Consider the following 17,729-nt stretch of genomic DNA (forward strand, 5'->3'; position numbering starts at 1 on the left):
GTAGCCCCTGAACCGGTTTGAGCTGGCATATGCACAGAGGAGCCTACTGCTCCCCCAGTGCAGGACTTCAAAGCCCTCTAAGAGTGCACCCACCCAGCTCCAATACACTAAATCCTGTCTGGGAGGTGGTGACAACTCCCTGTGACAGGATACCCTTTGTTGAGCTCCCTCCACTGCGAGTTTCGGTCAGCAGCAGGAGGGCAGCCTGGTGTCTGTGCTGGTGGCATCCATTTTGTGATGCCAGGGCTCTAGATGATTTCTACCGTGTAGTACAGTGTGTACATGTCGTCCCCTCTAGAAGGGTGGGATCCTACTCCCACACCAGTTACTGGTGTGGGGGTAGGATTCCAAGTTGTTTGACACCAAACACGACATGTTTTGATGCAGTCATTCCAAAGTTAGCATTTACCGCGAGGTTATAATGCACTTAAGAGTATATGGTTTAACCGCATCCACAAACAGCAGCAGAGAATAGACTCTGCCAGCTGCAGAGGGGTCCTGCTCAGGCAGAAGCACCCCCTCACATAGTAAACCAAGCACCCTGCCCTTGGGATTGATAGGGCCTACCATAGGGGTGACTGATAGGTTTATATGTGTGTGTATGGTGAGATATAGGAACCTATACCTCAGTGAGGAGTGCTAACACTACCTCACACAGGCTGCAGTAGCAGGCCTGTGGTGTCAGATTTTGAGTGCTTCCCAGGGGTGGCATAATACATGCTGCAGCCCCTGGTAGGCCTGTGAAGTACCAATGCCCTAGATCCCTAAGGTACCATATACTAGGGGCTCATAAGGCACCACAGTATCCAATCACTAGTGCATCTAATATGCACACCAATCATTTAAGGGAGTAAGCAGATAGGCTGGGGTCCTGGATAGCAGGATCCCAGCCAGACTAGTCAAAAACCATTCAAACACCAGGAAAAAAGTGGGGGCAACCATATAGTCAGATTCCACCTTCCTACAGTAATGGCACGTGGAGTAAAAGTGTGCGGGGTAAAGTGTCCTATTCGGGAGGGCTGCTTGCTCAGAGTCAAACCCCTGGCAAGTGTCCGGGGTTGCATTCCTACCGATTGTTTGTCACCCCCTGTGCCACTCTAGACAAATGCCCGCATTATGCACATGACTACTGACCCTGCTCCACAAGGGACCAGCCCGTCCTGAACTGGCAGGCGAGGCCACCTCCTGAAGGGACAATAAGCCGCTCCAGATGGTTTCACCCTTATTCATCCTCATCGGTGAGGTACGGCCAGGGCCACCGGAATCAAGCGAACGTGCGGCCGCAGCTTTTTTCTTATATAATTATGGATCTGCTGCATTTGCCACAGAATCTGTTATCTGCTGCTAAATCTGCAGACTTTAACAAAAAAAAATTGTTTCTAGATCTAACTGTTCAAGCGTTCGTAAAATCACAGTGATGTGTTGCCGAGCAGTGTTGCCGCGCAGTGGACGCTCCTTTGGAAAGGTTGACTTCTTACCTTTCTGTTGCTCTTTACTATGTTTGGGTGTTACACTGAGGTGCAACAGATGCCCAGACAGTGTTAACAAGTTTAAAAATGACAACATAATGAAGTAATACTATCACTGTGCAGCATTATGCAGCAAAATTGGTCTTTTCTTGCCGCATAATTGAGTTAACTTTGAAGCATACTTTGTCCCTCTCCTGCCGCATAATTTCAGTGGCCGTGAGTATAGCTTTCACATCATGCTTCTCTCCATAGTAGAATTCTGCATGCGGCAGTGGGTTAGTGATTCTGCCATTTTCCCTTATTGTATGTGCAAATCAGCCTCCTATAGTTTTCATTGTTTTTAGGTCTCGCCTAGTGATGCAGCGCCTGCGGTGCTCGCTTGGCAAGATCTATTGTCGTCGATTTTTCTTCGGAAGGGGGACAGGAGATGTGCACGCATACGGGTCACGCAGCCGCGCGCATGGCGTCTTTCGCTCTCCCTCCCTCCCCCTGTCGGGCCCCTCCTTCTTCGCTCAGAGCCCGAAGCGCCTTGCCTGCTCGGACAGGAGATTGTGCGCGGGCTCCGGAGGAAGAAGATGGGAGGTAAGGTACTTTGTTTATGCTTGTTCATTACTCTCTCAACCTGCGAGTTTAGGCACCACATCAGTCTCCTCAGCAGAGTTTCCTCCCCCAAACTGACGTCAGTACAGGCTTCACGAGCCTCGGAGATTTGCAATGCATCTACCGCGCAAAAAGCAGACATGAAGGTCAAGGAATAAATGGGTTTATGTATTTTGAATTACAGCAGAGCTCTGAAAAGTAATATGTGCGCAACCACCTCCCAATGCCTGTGCGTTGTTATTATTTTACTCGATTTTCCTGCCTGCTCGTAGAGGGGGGGCCCTCCGCAGCTCTCACTGTCACCGCAAATTGTCGCTTCTCAACAGTAATTTTCGAAGTGAGATCTTCGGTCTCGGCAGCTGCGAGGAGCTATTTTTTCCACATGCCAAAGACACTTGATTATCCGGGCGGCAGGCAGCTGCGCTTTGAAACCCATCGCACCTACTGAGAAGAAGCAAACGGGGATGAAAAGAGGCAAGGGGAACCTGAGTAACCCTGATAAAAGGAGGGGACTGGAGTGCACTCACCGTGGACCTCTGCCTTAGGAACGCATCCGCTTCGTCAATGAATAACAAGAGGCTGTGGGAAAGAGAAGATTGTTAGTAGTTCAGCACAAGTCAATTAGGTAATAGTGATACATTATATAATAGTCATCTGTTATTTACAGCGCGTAGGAAGGGCAACAGTGCATATGAAGTGCTAGATTGAAAATTGGTCCGTTTGCATGCCCGTACAGCTAGCTGCCCTCACTTACAAGTGCAGGCACCCCATCTCGTCCTACTTTCTGTTATCTCATAACAGACTTTTTGTAAATTTTCGTATCGTATTTCAAAGAGTTGATATACTCCTCACATGTTTAAGATGACAAGACCTGCAGCCGTGGGCAACTGACGTCGGGTTGCTGGAGTGATACCATAACCTGTATACTGCCAACTGAGTGACCGCACAGGCTCTGGTATAACTCCACGATGCTGTTTGTGACATCACTTCCTGAACCTGAAGCAAGGATGTAACTGTCCTGGAATCCCGCAGCTCAAGAATTCAGCATCAGGCTGTGATATTGGTACCCAAGTACCAGACATCAGGCTAGTGCGATTCTAGGAACCGGACACCAGCGACCCCATGTCCCCAGGAATCAGATGCGATACTGTGACTTTAATGCACTGACCTGACCGAATATGAAATCACTCAAGAACCGGAGACCCGAGTGGAATCACTGCAGTAATAGATACCAACCTCTTGCATAACTCCAAGAACCTCTGACCATACTTTGACATCGATCCAGAACTCAGGTTGCCAACAGGCACCACTCAAACGCAAAGATGCAAGACGGAAATAGTCCAAAGAATCAAAGGCCGGACTGTGACAACACTCCAAGACCCAGATGCTTGACATCGACAACACTAAAAACAAGCGTTTGCAATGCAATAGGTCTCGCAGTTACACAAGTTGAAGCTATTGGCATTGTAAATAACAATGCCTTTTATTTATGTTTTTAACAAAAATAAAAGGCATTGTTATTTGTAATGTTAATAGCTCAAACTCGGGTAAATGTGAGACCTATTGCATTGCAAATGCTTGTTCTTTTATAGGTCCTCTTTCACTTCTTTCTGTCTCCTTCTTTTCGTATGAGTTCCCAAGCTAGTACTACTGGGCCACTTGCATGCAGCTTATGTCGTCTACAGGGTGCTGCATCCTGTGCGGTCACTGTTTAAAACTGGGCAGCCATCTTGGAATGATATTGTCCCTAGTATATCAATGTTTACTCTTCCAAGATGGCCGCCATGCTTAGACGCTTTAGGTTGGCCACGTTGGCCGTGGACAAAAGTGAGGCAGTGTACACTCTAGCATTCAAAGTTGGCCGCATAGTGCAGTGTGTACTGTGCGGCCATGGATAGGAATTGTGCATTGTGTACCAGTTTTATCGCTACAAGGTGGCAACCAAAAGGCTTCTAAATGTGACAGCTATGTTGAAATTTTAAAGCAACAATCCACTATGTCCCATATCATTGCAAGATGGCTGCCGCTTCTATTTTTAATTTTAGTTTTGTATTGTGAGCTCAGTCCTGCCACGATTAGGTAGCATGTTTTCTTTTTTCTTCTTTTAATTTATCCTCTATATTACTGAGGATGGGTGAATGAGTAAACACAAGAATGAGTCAGTGGGTTTACAAATGAATGTGTAAGTGCAATGATGAGTGATCGGAAGCTTGTCTTATAACTCGAGGGCCTAAACTGACCAGGGACTTGAGCAGACTTTTCAGTTATAAGCCAGACCTAATGCCATTGCCAATGCTTGTTGTAAATTGGTCTGTGTGAGAAGTTGGCCTGATGTATGATGTCACTAGTTCTAGTGTACACCTTATATCAGTCCAAACAACCCTTATGGTGATTGGTTGTAAAGTCAACCTTATAGACCAGCTATCCTAGTGGTAGCATGGACAAGAGCAGTCTTAGGCTAAACTCTGAATGGCATGTGAAGCCAGCTGTGATACCATATATAATCCCTTGAATACCAAATGAAAGGACACCACAACAGATATATATATAAAATAAAGTGTATTTATTCTAGTCAAACCCTCAGCACTCTTTATGAGATTAGAGGTAAGTACAACACAGTCTTATTTATGCATACATTAAGTCACACAGGTAAGTAATACAGTTAGGCCCTAGGGGCCACGCAAACCATATACTAAAGAAGTGGTATAAGGACCACTGTCACGGAAATAGGATAGGCCTAGGCCTAGGGAATCGCTGGGGCTACACTACACTAGCAACAGTTAGGAAGTGGGAGGCCCACGGGATTCAGGTGCAGAGTGGAAACACTCACGCGTAATGCGTAAAAGTCGATAGAAATAGTAGTTGTTAGAAATTAACAGTTTATGGACACTTCTGAAGCAGCTAGAGAGTCGAGACTCGGAAACTAGACCCTAGGATAGTCACTACCCTTGTGAGCACCGAAGTACCCAAGTTACCTAGCCCACAGGCTGCGGGTGCATAGGTGTGAACTTGCGTCGGGTTTCGTCGTGGACTTCTATGGATGCCTGAAGGAAAGATGCTGACAGGCAGTCAGTGAAGAGTGTCCGGTGGATCCCAAGGCTGGGATCAAGAAGAGAGGAGACCTGCAAGCAGAAGGGACAGAGTCAAGGTCACTAGCCAGTGACCACGTGGAACCAGGAAGGAACCAGGTGATGTCGTGAAGATTGCAGGTGAAGGTGAAGCTTGTCGCTGCAGCCACGAGGACCAGGAAACGTCGAGGACGACCAGGGCCAGGAGGCGAGCTGTCCCACGAAGGCTCTTGCTGTCGGTGGCGTCGAAGTTGGACTAGGACTCACCAAGCCTTGGCAAGCGGAACCCACGAAGAACGGAGGACTTGCTTCTGGTGCAGACCAGGAAGGTCTGGGGTGCTTCTCTTTTGCAGGGAAGCGGGAGCCAGTCTGGAGGAGCCAAACCAGCAGTGAAGATTTCGAGATGCGTCGTCACAGAGGCCACTAGCCAACGGGCAAGCAACCGGACAGGCGCGGCAAGCAGGAAAATGCAGAAGGGCCCCACGCAGGACTCGTGGAGTGTGGGGGGCTGATCTTCGGTGCAGATGGTGCTTGGGGTTGGGGCTTCTCAATCCCCGGTGCACAACTTCGAGGGTGCCTCAGAAGCTGCGCTGGTAGATACTAGCCACTTTTCCCAGGTAGCCAGTCCCACGTCTCTCGTCGCCTCCACGGATCTCAGCTCGGCTGTGGATGTGGATCAGGGTCGGAGAAGTCTGGAAGTCAAGGCTCTGGTCGGGCTCTGCAGTCGGTCCCTCGTAGAACTTCAGCAAAGCAAAGGGTAGTCTCTTGATGGTGCCTGTTTGCACAGGGTAGCCACTCCTTGGCCACAAGGGAGATTCTTCAGTCTTCTTCTTTCGTCGAATGTCGAAGGTCCAGAGTTTCTGTTCAAGTTGCAGGTTCAGGATAATCTAATCTCCTGGGGCCCAGCTACCACTCTTATACTAATCTGGGGGGCTGGGTTACCTGCTAGGTCACGCCTTATGGGTGGGACCTGGGAGGGGGGTGGTTACACCCCCTTCCCTTTGTCCAGTTTCGCGCCAGGACTGGGGCTGGAGTGCCCCAGCACCGGTTTGAACTGGACTATGCATGGGACACCTTGTGTGCCCCAGGCATGTCTCATTCCTTTCAGCCCTCCCTGCCCCAATACACTAAAGTCTGTCTGGGGAGGTGCTAGCACCTCCCCAAGCAGGAAACCTATTGTCCAAGCCTCCCTGGCCGGGATCACTCCCAGCAGCAGGAGGTCAGACTTGTGTCTGTGGCAGCAGCATCCATTTTGTGATGCTGAGGCTTTGGTTAGAGTTAAACAGCAAAGTAGGATTTTAACATGTCTCTCCCTCTAGAAGGGAGGAATAATATCCTCATCACCAGAAATGGTATGGGGGTATTATTCCAAAGTGTTAGACACCTTACACGACATGTTTTGATAAAGCCAAACCATAGTTACCATAACCGTTTAAGATTATAAGGCACTTTAAGAGTATATGGTAGGCTATATCGTAGAACAGCTATAAGGACATGGTTCCGAAAGCTGCAGACAGGCTCAGCTCATGCTAGAGCACCATCTCACATGTTACCAAGCACTCTGCCTCCAGGATTGTTAAGGCCTGCCATAGGAGTGGCTGATAGGTACACATGTGTCTATTTTAAAGGTAGATATAGGTATACTATATCTAAGCAAGGGGTGATTACACGACCTTGCCCCAGCTGAGTGATCAGCCAGTTGTGTCTGATTGGAAGGCCAGACCAGGGGTGGCATAATACATGCTGCAGCCCCTGGGAGGCCTAGGGTACACCTATGCCCTGGGTACCTAGGGTACACTGTACAGGGTCCAATAAGGTGATCCTTACCAATTGGTTATGTACCTAGGGTACATTGAGTCCATTTTAAAGAGAGAGCAGCAGCCTGAGACCCTGAATGGCAGGATCTCAGGCCAACTAAGTCAAAAACCAGCTAGACACTAGGCAAAAAGTTGGGGGTAACCATAGTCAGATATCCACCTTCCTACAGTCTGCCCAACCCTTGCGTCCCTGCTCATGTATGTGGGACATGGATGTTCCATGTGTGCACCCCTCAGGCTGTACAGCGACTGCGCGTGTCATGCACCAGCCATAGTCACTGGCATCCATTTTGTATTTGTTACATCCAAGTGAGGCCCAAGATGGAGGGTGGGCGAGAGACCAGTGTGTCAGGCGCTTGGTGTGGATGACATAGAGCCCCCTGCTGGTTCCTGAAAGGTCGACCACCCCCAGCAGGTTAACAAGCAGCTATGTGGGGCAGCACCTCAGCTTTTTCAGGTCGAGCCTGGGCAGCGCATGCAGCTGATCTGCGAGACATGCTGTATTCAGGTATGGACTTGAAGCTCCGCCCACTCTCCGCCCATTTTTCATTGCCTTGTGTCATTGTGTTTTGGAAAATGTGGTTTTTTATTGTTCAATATGCTTAGTAGTCCCTCCTTAGTACCACCTTGTCTCATTTTTAGGTTGAGCCTAGTGTCAGCGTGCATGCGCTGCTCTGCAAGGCCTGTTGTTGTGGTGGAGTAGGGAATAGAAGCCCTGCCCACTCCCCGCCCCTATTTGTCATTGGCTTGTGTCATTGTCCTTTCTAAATGCTTCTGATTCGTAAATGGGCTTTTTAGTCCCTCCTTAGTACCGCCTCGTCTTCATTTGTTACCTCCAACGGCGACTAGCCCTTTTACTTTGGTTTTTTCACTGTACCTGTTATTTAGTCTTTAAGCACTATTTTCTTTATCTACTTTCTGTTACTGCTGGCATGACATGCTTCAGTGCCTTCTTCAACCCCGCCCTCCAGATGTCCTTGCCTTCTTTACCCCCCTCCTGTTGTTGTGCCTTCTTTAACACCCCGCCCTCCCTTTGTCCTCAGATAACAGATCCCTGCAGAGCCTACGACAGGTCCCCGGAGAACCTCAGATAACAGATCCCTTGGTCAGGTCCCCGGAGAGCCCCCGATAACAGATCCCTTGGTCAGGTCCCTGAAGAGCCTTAGACAGGTCCCCGGAGAGCCTCCGATAACAGATCCCTTGGTCAGGTCCCAGGAGAGCCTCCGATAACTGATCCCTTGGTCAGGTCCCCAGAGAGCCCCCGATTACAGATCCCTTGGTCAGGTCCCCAGAGAGCCCCTGATAACAGATCCCTTGGTCAGGTCCCTGAAGAGCCTTAGACAGGTCCCCGGAGAGCCCCCGATAACAGATCCCTTGGTCAGGTCCCTGGAGAGCCTCCGAAAACAGATCCCTTGGTCAGGTCCCCAGAGAGCCTCAGACAGGTCCCCAGAGAGCCTCAGATAACAGATCCCTTGGTCAGGTCCCCAGAGAGCCCCAGACAGGTCCCCAGAGAGCCTCAGATAACTGATCCCTTGGTCAAGACCACAGAGAGCCTCAGACAGGTCCCCAGAGAGCCTCCGATAAGAGACCCCTTAGTCAGGTCCCCAGAGAGCCTCCAACAGGTCCTCGGAGAGCCTCAGACAGGTCCCCAGAGAGCCTCCGATAACAGATCCCTTGGTCAGGTCCCCAGAGAGCCTCTGACAGGTCCCCGGAGAGCCTCAGATAACAGATCTCTTGGTCAAGTCTCCAGAGAGCCTCAGACAGGTCCCCAGAGAGTTTCTGATAACAGATCCCTTGGTCAGGTCCCCGGAGAGCCCTAGACAGGTCCCCGGAGAGCCTCAGACAACAGATCCCTTGGTCAGGTCCCCAGAGAGCCCCAGACAACAGATCCCTTGGTCCCCTTGGCCAGGTCCCCTGGAGACCCTCAGTCAGGTCCCCGGAGAGCCTCAGACAGCTTCCCCGAGAGCCTCAGACAACAGATCCCTTGGTCATATCCCCAGAGAGCCTCAGGCAACAGATCCTTTTGTCAGGTCCCCTGAGATCCTTAGACAGGTCCCTGGAGAGCAACAGATCCCTTGGTCAGGTCCCCGGAGAGCCTCAGATAACAGATCCCTTGGTCAGGTCCCTGGAGAGCCTCAGACAGGTCCCCTGAGAGCCTCAGATAACAGATCCCTTGGTCAGATCCCCAGAGAGCCTCAGATAACAGATCCCTTGGTCAGATCCCCAGAGAGCCTCAGATAACAGATCATTTTGTCAGGTCCCTGGAGAGCCTCAGATAAGATCCCTTGGTCAGGTCCCCAGAGAGCCTCAGAATACAGATCCCTTGACCAGGTCCCTGGAGAGCTTCAGACAACAGATCTCTTGGTCAGGTTTCCAGAGAGCCTCAGACAGGTCCCCGGAAAGCCTTAGATAACAGATCCCTTGGTAAGGTCCACAGAGAGCCTCAGATAACAGATTATGTAAGGTCCCCGGAGAGCCTTAGATTACAGATCCCTTGGTCAGGTCTCCAGAGAGCCTCAGACAGGTCCCCTGAGAGCCTCAGATAACTGATCCCTTGGTCAGGTCCTCGGAGAGCCTCAGATAACAGATCCCTTGGGCAGGTGCCCGAAGAGCCTCCGATAACTGATCCCTCTAAGAGAGGCCTGAGGGACCCTGGGAGTTTGATCGGTGCCTTCCCAGGGGTTGCTGGGAGTTTCGTAGACCTCAGTATAATGCGCTGTTTCTAAAGCACTGCAGATGGTACTCGATGCGTGTGATGCGAGTGAAATGGTTCTTTTCCAGAAGAGCCGGCCTTGTCTGGACATTGAACGATTCACTGCTGTTGGGGGTTCATAAAGGGCGGAGTCTCTGGTCCCCTCCACCTCACTGCCTCGAGAGTCAAGTGCTAAGGGGTGACCTTAGTGGTCAGTTTTGGCTCCAGCAGTGGGGTGAAGCCTCGGGACAGCAGTGGTTAGAGGCTCTTTGCAGGCGTTACGTTGCAGATACTCAGTTTTGAGCCATGGCTGTAAGCTGTTTGCTTGCAGTTGGTATGTTTACACTCGGTTAGTTTGAAGCTGGCAAATTTCAGAGAGTTCTGAGTGGTGGTTATAAGCTCCTTGATTGCAGGTGGTTCGTTTGCAGGTGGTCTGTTGTGGGTCAGTGCAACTCCCTATAAACCAGCCAACTGCAACCAACCCCATGCAAACCAACCACCTGTAAACCAGCAACTTGCAAATGCGCCACCTGCAAACCAACCCACTAAAAACCAACCCCCTGCAAACCAGAAACATGCAAACGAGCCGCCTGCAAACCAACCCCCTGCAAAACAGCAACTTGCAAACTAGCCGCCTGCAAACCAACCCCCTGCAAACACACCATCTGCAAATCTATCACCTGCAAACCAGCCACCTGCATGAATGTCTCCTTCAGCCTCATTACCTGAGGGACTAGGGACTGATAAGGGCACCCTAGAATCCAATCTGGAGCGTACCTAAGGTACATGCATAACCAATTTAGGGATAAAGCAGATAGACTGGGGTCCTGAATAGCAGGATCCTAGTCAGACTAATCAAAAACCAGAAAAACACCAGGAAACAAGCATTTACAATGCAATGGTCTCGGCAATATTCTAGGTAGAGCTATTGGTATTGCTCATTATTTTTTTATCATTTTTGTATCCCTAAATAAATGGCATTGTCATTTCTATTGGCATCAGTTTTTTTTGTTGCATATGTGATACCTATTGCATTAGCAGAGAGAGAGTGAGGTAGTGAGAGAGAGTGAGGTAGATAGACACGTAGTGAGATAGAAACAGTGAGTGATGTTGTGAGATAGAGAAAGATTGAGGTAGTGAAAGAGAGAGTGAGGTAGTGAGGGATGTTGTGAGGTATTAAGATAGAAACAGAGAGTGATGTAGTGAAGTAGTGAGATAGAGTGAGGTAGTGAAAGAGTGAGTGTAAGTGACATTGTATTTGAGAGAGAGAGTGAGGTAGTGAGATAGAGAGAGTGAATTAGTGAGTTAGAAAGAGAGAGTGAATTTGCGAGGTAGTGAGAGAGTGATGTAGTGAAGTTTTGAGAGAGTGTGTTGTGATATAGTGAGGTAGTGAGAGTGAGATAGAAATAGATAGTGATGTAGTGATAGAGAGTGAGGTAGTGAGATAGAGAGAGAGTGAAGTTTCTAAGTAGTGTGTTAGAGTGAGAGATAGTTACTGTGGTAGTGATATTGTGTTGCTGTGAGAAAGAGAGAGTTGAGTAGTGAGTTAGAGAGTGAGGTAGAGAGTTAGTGAGAGAGTGTAGTATAGTGAGAGATAGTGAGGTAGTGAGAGGTAGTGAGAGAGAGAGTTAGGGAGAGAGAGTGACGTAGTGAGAGAGCCAACCCCACACACATACAGAACCAACCACACAGAGCCACACACATACAAAGTGTATCCCCCAGACATACATACAGAGCCACACCTACAGAGTCAGCCAGACATAGAGCTATCCACACAAATATTCAGAGCTACAGACATCCACATACAGAGCCACTGACTTACACATACAGAGCTAGCTAGAGACATAGAGTCACCTAACACATACCGAGCTAGCCACATAAAGATACTGAGCCATCTATACACACACACAGGCACCTATGCACTTTTTGAGATACACATACATGGAGCCACACACACACGCACAGCTACACACATAGAACCACACACACACACAGCCACACACACAGAGCCACACATACATACACAGAGCCACATACACACACAGAGCCACACACCCACATACAGAACCACACACCTACATACAGAACCACACACCCACATAGAGAACCACACGCACACACACAGATCTAGACACATACACATTGATCTTGGGAGCCAAAGCAGAAGTGGCACCCACTTCACCTCCTGTTTAAATGTTAACTGGTCTCCTTGTTGCTTATGGCTGTCCTTGCGTGTGAAACTGGGCATTAGGTAAGAGGTGGAGAGAATGACTGTACATACCTGTACCCAAGGAACACTTTATTTAACAAATAGCCTACATCAGGAAGGAGATGTAAAGCTTCTACACCGAGCGTTCAAATTCCACTCCTGTAGAAATAATAAAATGAACCCAACTCCTATAGGGACAAAGCAGACAACTTACCGTCTGGGTGGGATGAAATAGGTGCTCACAACAATTCATTTTAAAACCTTACCTCTTTCATCAATTGACCATAGAGCGAGTTAGTTATACTACACTAAAAGGTCTAATACTGCTACTCAATTTGCAAAGCAGAATAATAAACTCTTCAACTATGCTCATTTTTTAACTACGTCAAAGGAGGGTCCAAAAGCTGTGATAAGATTTTCTCAAGCGTTAAGAATTTCACCTTGCTCTTAGCCACTGTCAACATCATCGCTGCATCCCAACAACTGTCAACCTATCCAACTGCTTCCATAGAAAAATCATAACCATCTACAGCAACTTCCCACACCAACCCAACCCCAGAGAACGTGTTGCTAACCTACCCACCACCAACCAAGATGGCCACCTGACTGAATGGACAACCCTCACCAGAAACAACAGCGACAATCCTGCAGACCATCCACTCGGGGGCCCCAACGGACCCATGCCCCCATGACATCTACAACCGGGAAAATCACCAATCAGCATCACCCTGACCCACCTCATCAACACCTCCATCATGGCGGCCACTTTTCCGGGTTAAATGGAAACTTGCAGAAATCAAAGCGATGCTCAAGTAGTCCACATCCGACCCATACCAATTGAGTAACTACTGATCCAACTCCCTGCTCCTGTAGCCAGACAAAGTGCTTGAGAAAGCCATCAAAAGCAACTCACCTCCAACTAGAACATCTTCCAGACAACACTCAACCAGGATTCAGAAAGAACCACGGCACCGAAACAGCACTCATCGTGGCCACTGACAACATTCGAATCATCCTGAACCGAGGAGAAACATCCAACCTCATCCTGCTTGACCTCTCCGCTGCCTTCAACACCATCTCCCCTTACACCCTCATCAGAAGACTCCATGAGACTGACATACAAGGATCTACTCTCAAACGGGTATGTTTCTTCCTCACAGGAAAAACCCAAAGGGTCAGTCTGTCACCTTTCACATCAAAGACCAAGACAAAGATATGCGGAATCCCACAGGGATCGTCCCTCAGCCCCACCCTTCTCAACATATACATGACATCGCACGCCAACATAGTCTGATTACAAGACATCACCATCATCATCCAACACACCCGATCCCTGATGGACAAGACAACCAAGACCAACTTCACGAACTGCATGACCATGGTAGAAGACTAGATGCTAACCAACTGCCTGCAGGCTAAACTCCAACAACTGGTCTTTAGCAACAAGACCTCCCCATGGGAGTCCACAAGGCAGCTATTGGAGCTGGGACTAACAGCCAAACCCACAGACCATACTAGAATTCTAGGGATATTCCTAGATGACAAGCTGAACATGACGGCTCAAGTCAACGCAATGTGTACCTTCTGCTTCTACCTCCTATACATGCTATGAAAGATCTTCAAATGGTTGTCTCATAACACCAGACGGACTCTCACGCAAGCACTCATCAGAAGACTTGACTACAGCAACAGTTTCTATGCCAGAATCGCCAAACTCCTGCGAAGACTCCAAAACCATCCAGAACACTGCTGCAAAACTGATACTCGACCTCCCACGCCACACCCACATCAAACCGCACCTCAAGAAGTTTCACTGGCTCCCCATTCACAAATGCAGTCAATTCAAACTTCTCACGCACAAATACAAAGTCATACAAAACACAGGACCAGAATACCTGAACAGCCACATTTTCCCCAACCTACCAAACTGTTACGCTCTTCATCACCCAACACATCAGAGCCTCCTCCTCACTATTCAAGTTCAGCAAGAAATTGAGGCCTGGATCTTCATATAAGCACCCTGGGGACCTCACACCTACAACTCTTTCCAAGAGCCAGGATACCCTCTCGGAGGATTAGTTCGCTATACAAATTAATATAACATACCCTTTCCAGCTGTATCCCTAATACTGGTCACGTCCATGCTACTATCCTTTACAAAAAGACAGTGCGACCTGCCCTTCCACATAACGAGTCCATGCACCTATTGCTCGCCGCGTAAAACAATCAACCATTTTCAGTCCACAGCTCTATATTCCCAAAACCTACGCCGGTTAGGCCCTTCTCAAAGCCTGCTCCAAACCTACCCCTGCTGCAAGCATCTTTGAAGATCTATGTGTCGGCTGAGACTGGTAGTGTGGGGGCTCTGCACACACGTGTCAAAAGCCTCCTGTCAAAGCCTAGCCTCTGATTAGCACAACGCCCATCCAGCACACTAGGGTCAGCCTGGGGGAACGTGAGTTCGGGGAACCATGGGGCAAAGGGACCACCAGAGTAACTCCACGTGCGTGGGAGACTCATCACGGTGCTAGAGATCTCAGGCTGCCAGATGTCGGTAGAGACACTTACTCCACTCAATTTATTTTTTAACAAGGCACTACTGGGAGAAGGGGATTTATCAAGCCTAAAGGGAGATGGCAAGAACCCAGGAGAACCCAAGACTTACAAAGTACCGACACCCATAATTTGGTACAAAATAACATCTCTGCGGATTGAGGTTAGGACATTTACCTAAAAGGGGGCCGGCACGTGTCTCCTCCACAGCAAGGTCTGTCCAATGGAAGTGGAAGCAGGGTGGCAGAGAAGTAAGGCATCGTTACATGGAGAATGTCTCCCAGAGGGTCTAGCCGAGTAACCAAGCAAGGTGTCACCGCGGGAGGAGCCCAGAGAAGTAAGGTATCGTTACATGGAGAATGTCTCCCAGAGGGTCTAGCCGAGTAACCAAGCAAGGTGTCACCGCAGGAGGAGCACAAGTTGTTACCCCGTGGGGTCGCGAGCTGTCAGCACTCACCTCCTCGCTCTTGAGCACTTCCTTAAACTCGCGCTTGATCCTCTGCACGGCGATGTTGGCCATGTCTGGAGCCGGGCGCTGCTCCCCCTCTCGCCCCTCCTCCTGCTTGCTATGGCACGGTTGCCGCTGTCCGTCCCGCGCACGGTGCAGTGTGCGGGGCCTGGTTCCGCCCCGACTACTATTCAGCCGCCAAAATGGCGACCGTGCCGCGCATGCGTACTGCTACCTGTCACAACGACACTCATGTGCGGCGTCTCCACCCGTTCAGTCAGGGGGCGGCCCAGACTGGGAGGGAGGTGCTTACACAGGAGAAGGGGGGGGGTGCCTACGGAGTCAAACCGGTGAAGGTATTTGTGATGGCGGATGTCGCCGGTGGAGAACTCTAGGCCTTTCTTTCGAGCGCGACGGGGCTTCTGCTAGCGCATCACAATAGGGCTGGTAGCAGGTCTGTTGTCGAGCCGTGATAGAAGCCCTGCTGCACAGTAGGCCCATCGCCCATTCCATTAGACTCGTCCTGGTCGTTAAAAAAGCAGCAAGTTAAAGAGTGCGTATATGGGGGCCAGCCCGGCCAGGTTCGCATCGTTACCGTTGCTTTGGAAAGACGTTATAATATGAAAAGTAAAAGTGTAAAAATGCTGCTTTTATTTCACTTTGGAAAATGGGTTGACTTATTCAATGTGCGAAACGCAACGTGCAACCATTACCTGCCTCCGGGCAATTGAAAAGAACACATTTAATTTGCCAAAAGTTTCAAATGGGAAGGAGGTTGGAGGTCTTATGACATTGCACTACTACTTGTGTTGAAACTTTCTACCAAGCTGTATTGCACTGATATTTCAGAGTTGTGCAGTAGTTTCCACCGTAATCATGCTTAGAAAAGCGAAAGGTGGCTTGTGCTTGCCAACGCGTAATTTCTCACGGCTGGCGTGGCACAAGTATTTTAAATAAATAAATGCAGGCTAACAATCCTGAAGTAGTCCAGCTTTTATAAGGACTGACCCGAATAAAAAACTGAAAACATGCCATGTCACCTCTTTTGGGTAGAGGTTCCATACATGCAAACATTTTAGAACAAGCACACCACTGCCTTTCTCCGAGGCGAAGCAGAAATGCCTCGGAGAAACGCAGCGGCGTTTTCAGATTCGGGTGCGTGTTTCTTTTTCTCTCCTCTTGCCATTGGCTGGAGGAGAGAAAAACACGCCTGAGAAAGGGCGTGGCTAAAAAGTGGAAAGAACAGCACCGAACACGCCCCCGAATCTGAAAAAGACGGAGCCTATTTGGAGGGACGGCTCTCTCCTCCAATGGCTGGCCTCCGTTTAGGAAGACAGCCAATGGAGGAGAGCCAAAAAGAGGCAGGCTAAAGAGCCACTCTCAGAAACATTAAATCTCCGGACTTCCGGTTCTGCCTTCGGCAGACCGGATGGTCCCGAGACCTAAAAACTGGGGGTAACCATGCAGTCAGATTCCACCTTCCTACATAAGATGTTTGCTTGCAGGTGGTTGGTTTGCAGACGGTATGCTGCAGACATTCAGTTTTGAGCAGTGAGTTGCAGCTGGTTGCTTGCTGGTGGCGTGTTTGCATTGGTTGGTTTGAGGGATAGCTGTATGTTTGTAGGTGGTAGGCCTACAGGGTTGTCTGTATAGAGTGGTCCAGTTCTTCACTTGTGGTTTTGGTGCCTGGTCTCAGGCAATGAGGCTGAAGGAGACACTCCTGCAGGTAGCTGGTTTGCAGGTGATAGATTTGCAGGTGGTGTGTTTGCAGGCGGCTGGTTTGCAAGTTGCTGTTTTCCAGGAAGTTGTTTTGCAGGTGGCTTGTTTGCATGTTTCTGGTTTGTAGGTGGTTGGTTTTTAGTGGGTTGGTTTGCAGGCAGTTGGTTTGCAGGTGGATCATTTGCAAGTTGCTGGTTTACAGGTGGTTGGTTTGCAGCTGGTTGGTTTGCAGCTGGTTGGCTTGCAGCTGGTTGGCTTGCAGCTGGTTGGTTTGAAGGTGGCTGGTTTGCAACTGGTTGGTTTGCAACTGGTTGGTTTGCAGGTGGCTGGTTTGCAGCTGGTTGGTTTGCAGGTGGCCGGTTTGCAGCTGGTTGGTTTGCAGCTGGTTGGTTAGCAGGTGGCTGGTTTCCCGGTGGTTGGTTTGCAGGTAACTGGTTTCCCGGTGGTTGGTTTTTAGGTGGCTGGTTTTTAGGTGGCTGGTTTGCAGCTGGTTGGTTTGCAGGTGACTGGTTTCCCGGTGGTTGGTTTTCAGGTGGTTGGTTTTCAGGTGGCTGGTTTGCAGCTGGTTGGTTTGCAGGTTGCTGGTTTCCCGGTGGTTGGTTTGCAGGTGACTGTGTCCCGGTGGTTGGTTTGTAGGCGGCTGGTTTTCAGCTGGTTGGTTTGCAGCTGGTTGGTTTCCCGGTGGTTGGTTTGCAGGTGACTGGTTTCCCGGTGGTTGGTTTGTAGGCGGCTGGTTTTCGGTGGCTGGTTTGCAGCTGGTTGGTTTGCAGCTGGTTGGTTTGCAGGTGGCTGGTTTGCAGGTGGCTGGTTTGCAGGTGATAGATTTGCAGGTGGTGTGTTTGCAGGCGGCTGGTTTGCAAGTTGCTGTTTTCCAGGAAGTTGTTTTGCAGGTGGCTCGTTTGCATGTTTCTGGTTTGTAGGTGGTTGGTTTTTAGTGGGTTGGTTTGCAGGCAGTTGGTTTGCAGGTGGATCATTTGCAAGTTGCTGGTTTACAGGTGGTTGGTTTACAGGTGGTTGGTTTGCAGGTGGTTGGCTTGCAGCTGGTTGGCTTGAAGGTGGCTGGTTTGCAGCTGGTTGGTTTCCAGGTGGCTGGTTTCCCGGTGGTTGGTTTGCAGGTGACTGGTTTCCCGGTGGTTGGTTTTGTAGGCGGCTGG

The 17,729-nt window shown here is 49.5% G+C and overlaps 1 protein-coding gene across 1 annotated transcript in view; it reads left to right on the forward strand.

The window, feature by feature from the left end:
* Positions 1 to 17,729, forward strand: part of LOC146797188 (semaphorin-3F-like) — a 670,875-nt gene that overhangs the window by 444,282 nt on the left and 208,864 nt on the right. The window lies entirely within an intron of this gene.

The sequence above is a fragment of the Triturus cristatus genome, chromosome 10 (genome assembly GCF_964204655.1).
Source record: "Triturus cristatus chromosome 10, aTriCri1.1, whole genome shotgun sequence".
In the NCBI taxonomy this organism is placed as follows: domain Eukaryota; kingdom Metazoa; phylum Chordata; class Amphibia; order Caudata; family Salamandridae; genus Triturus; species Triturus cristatus.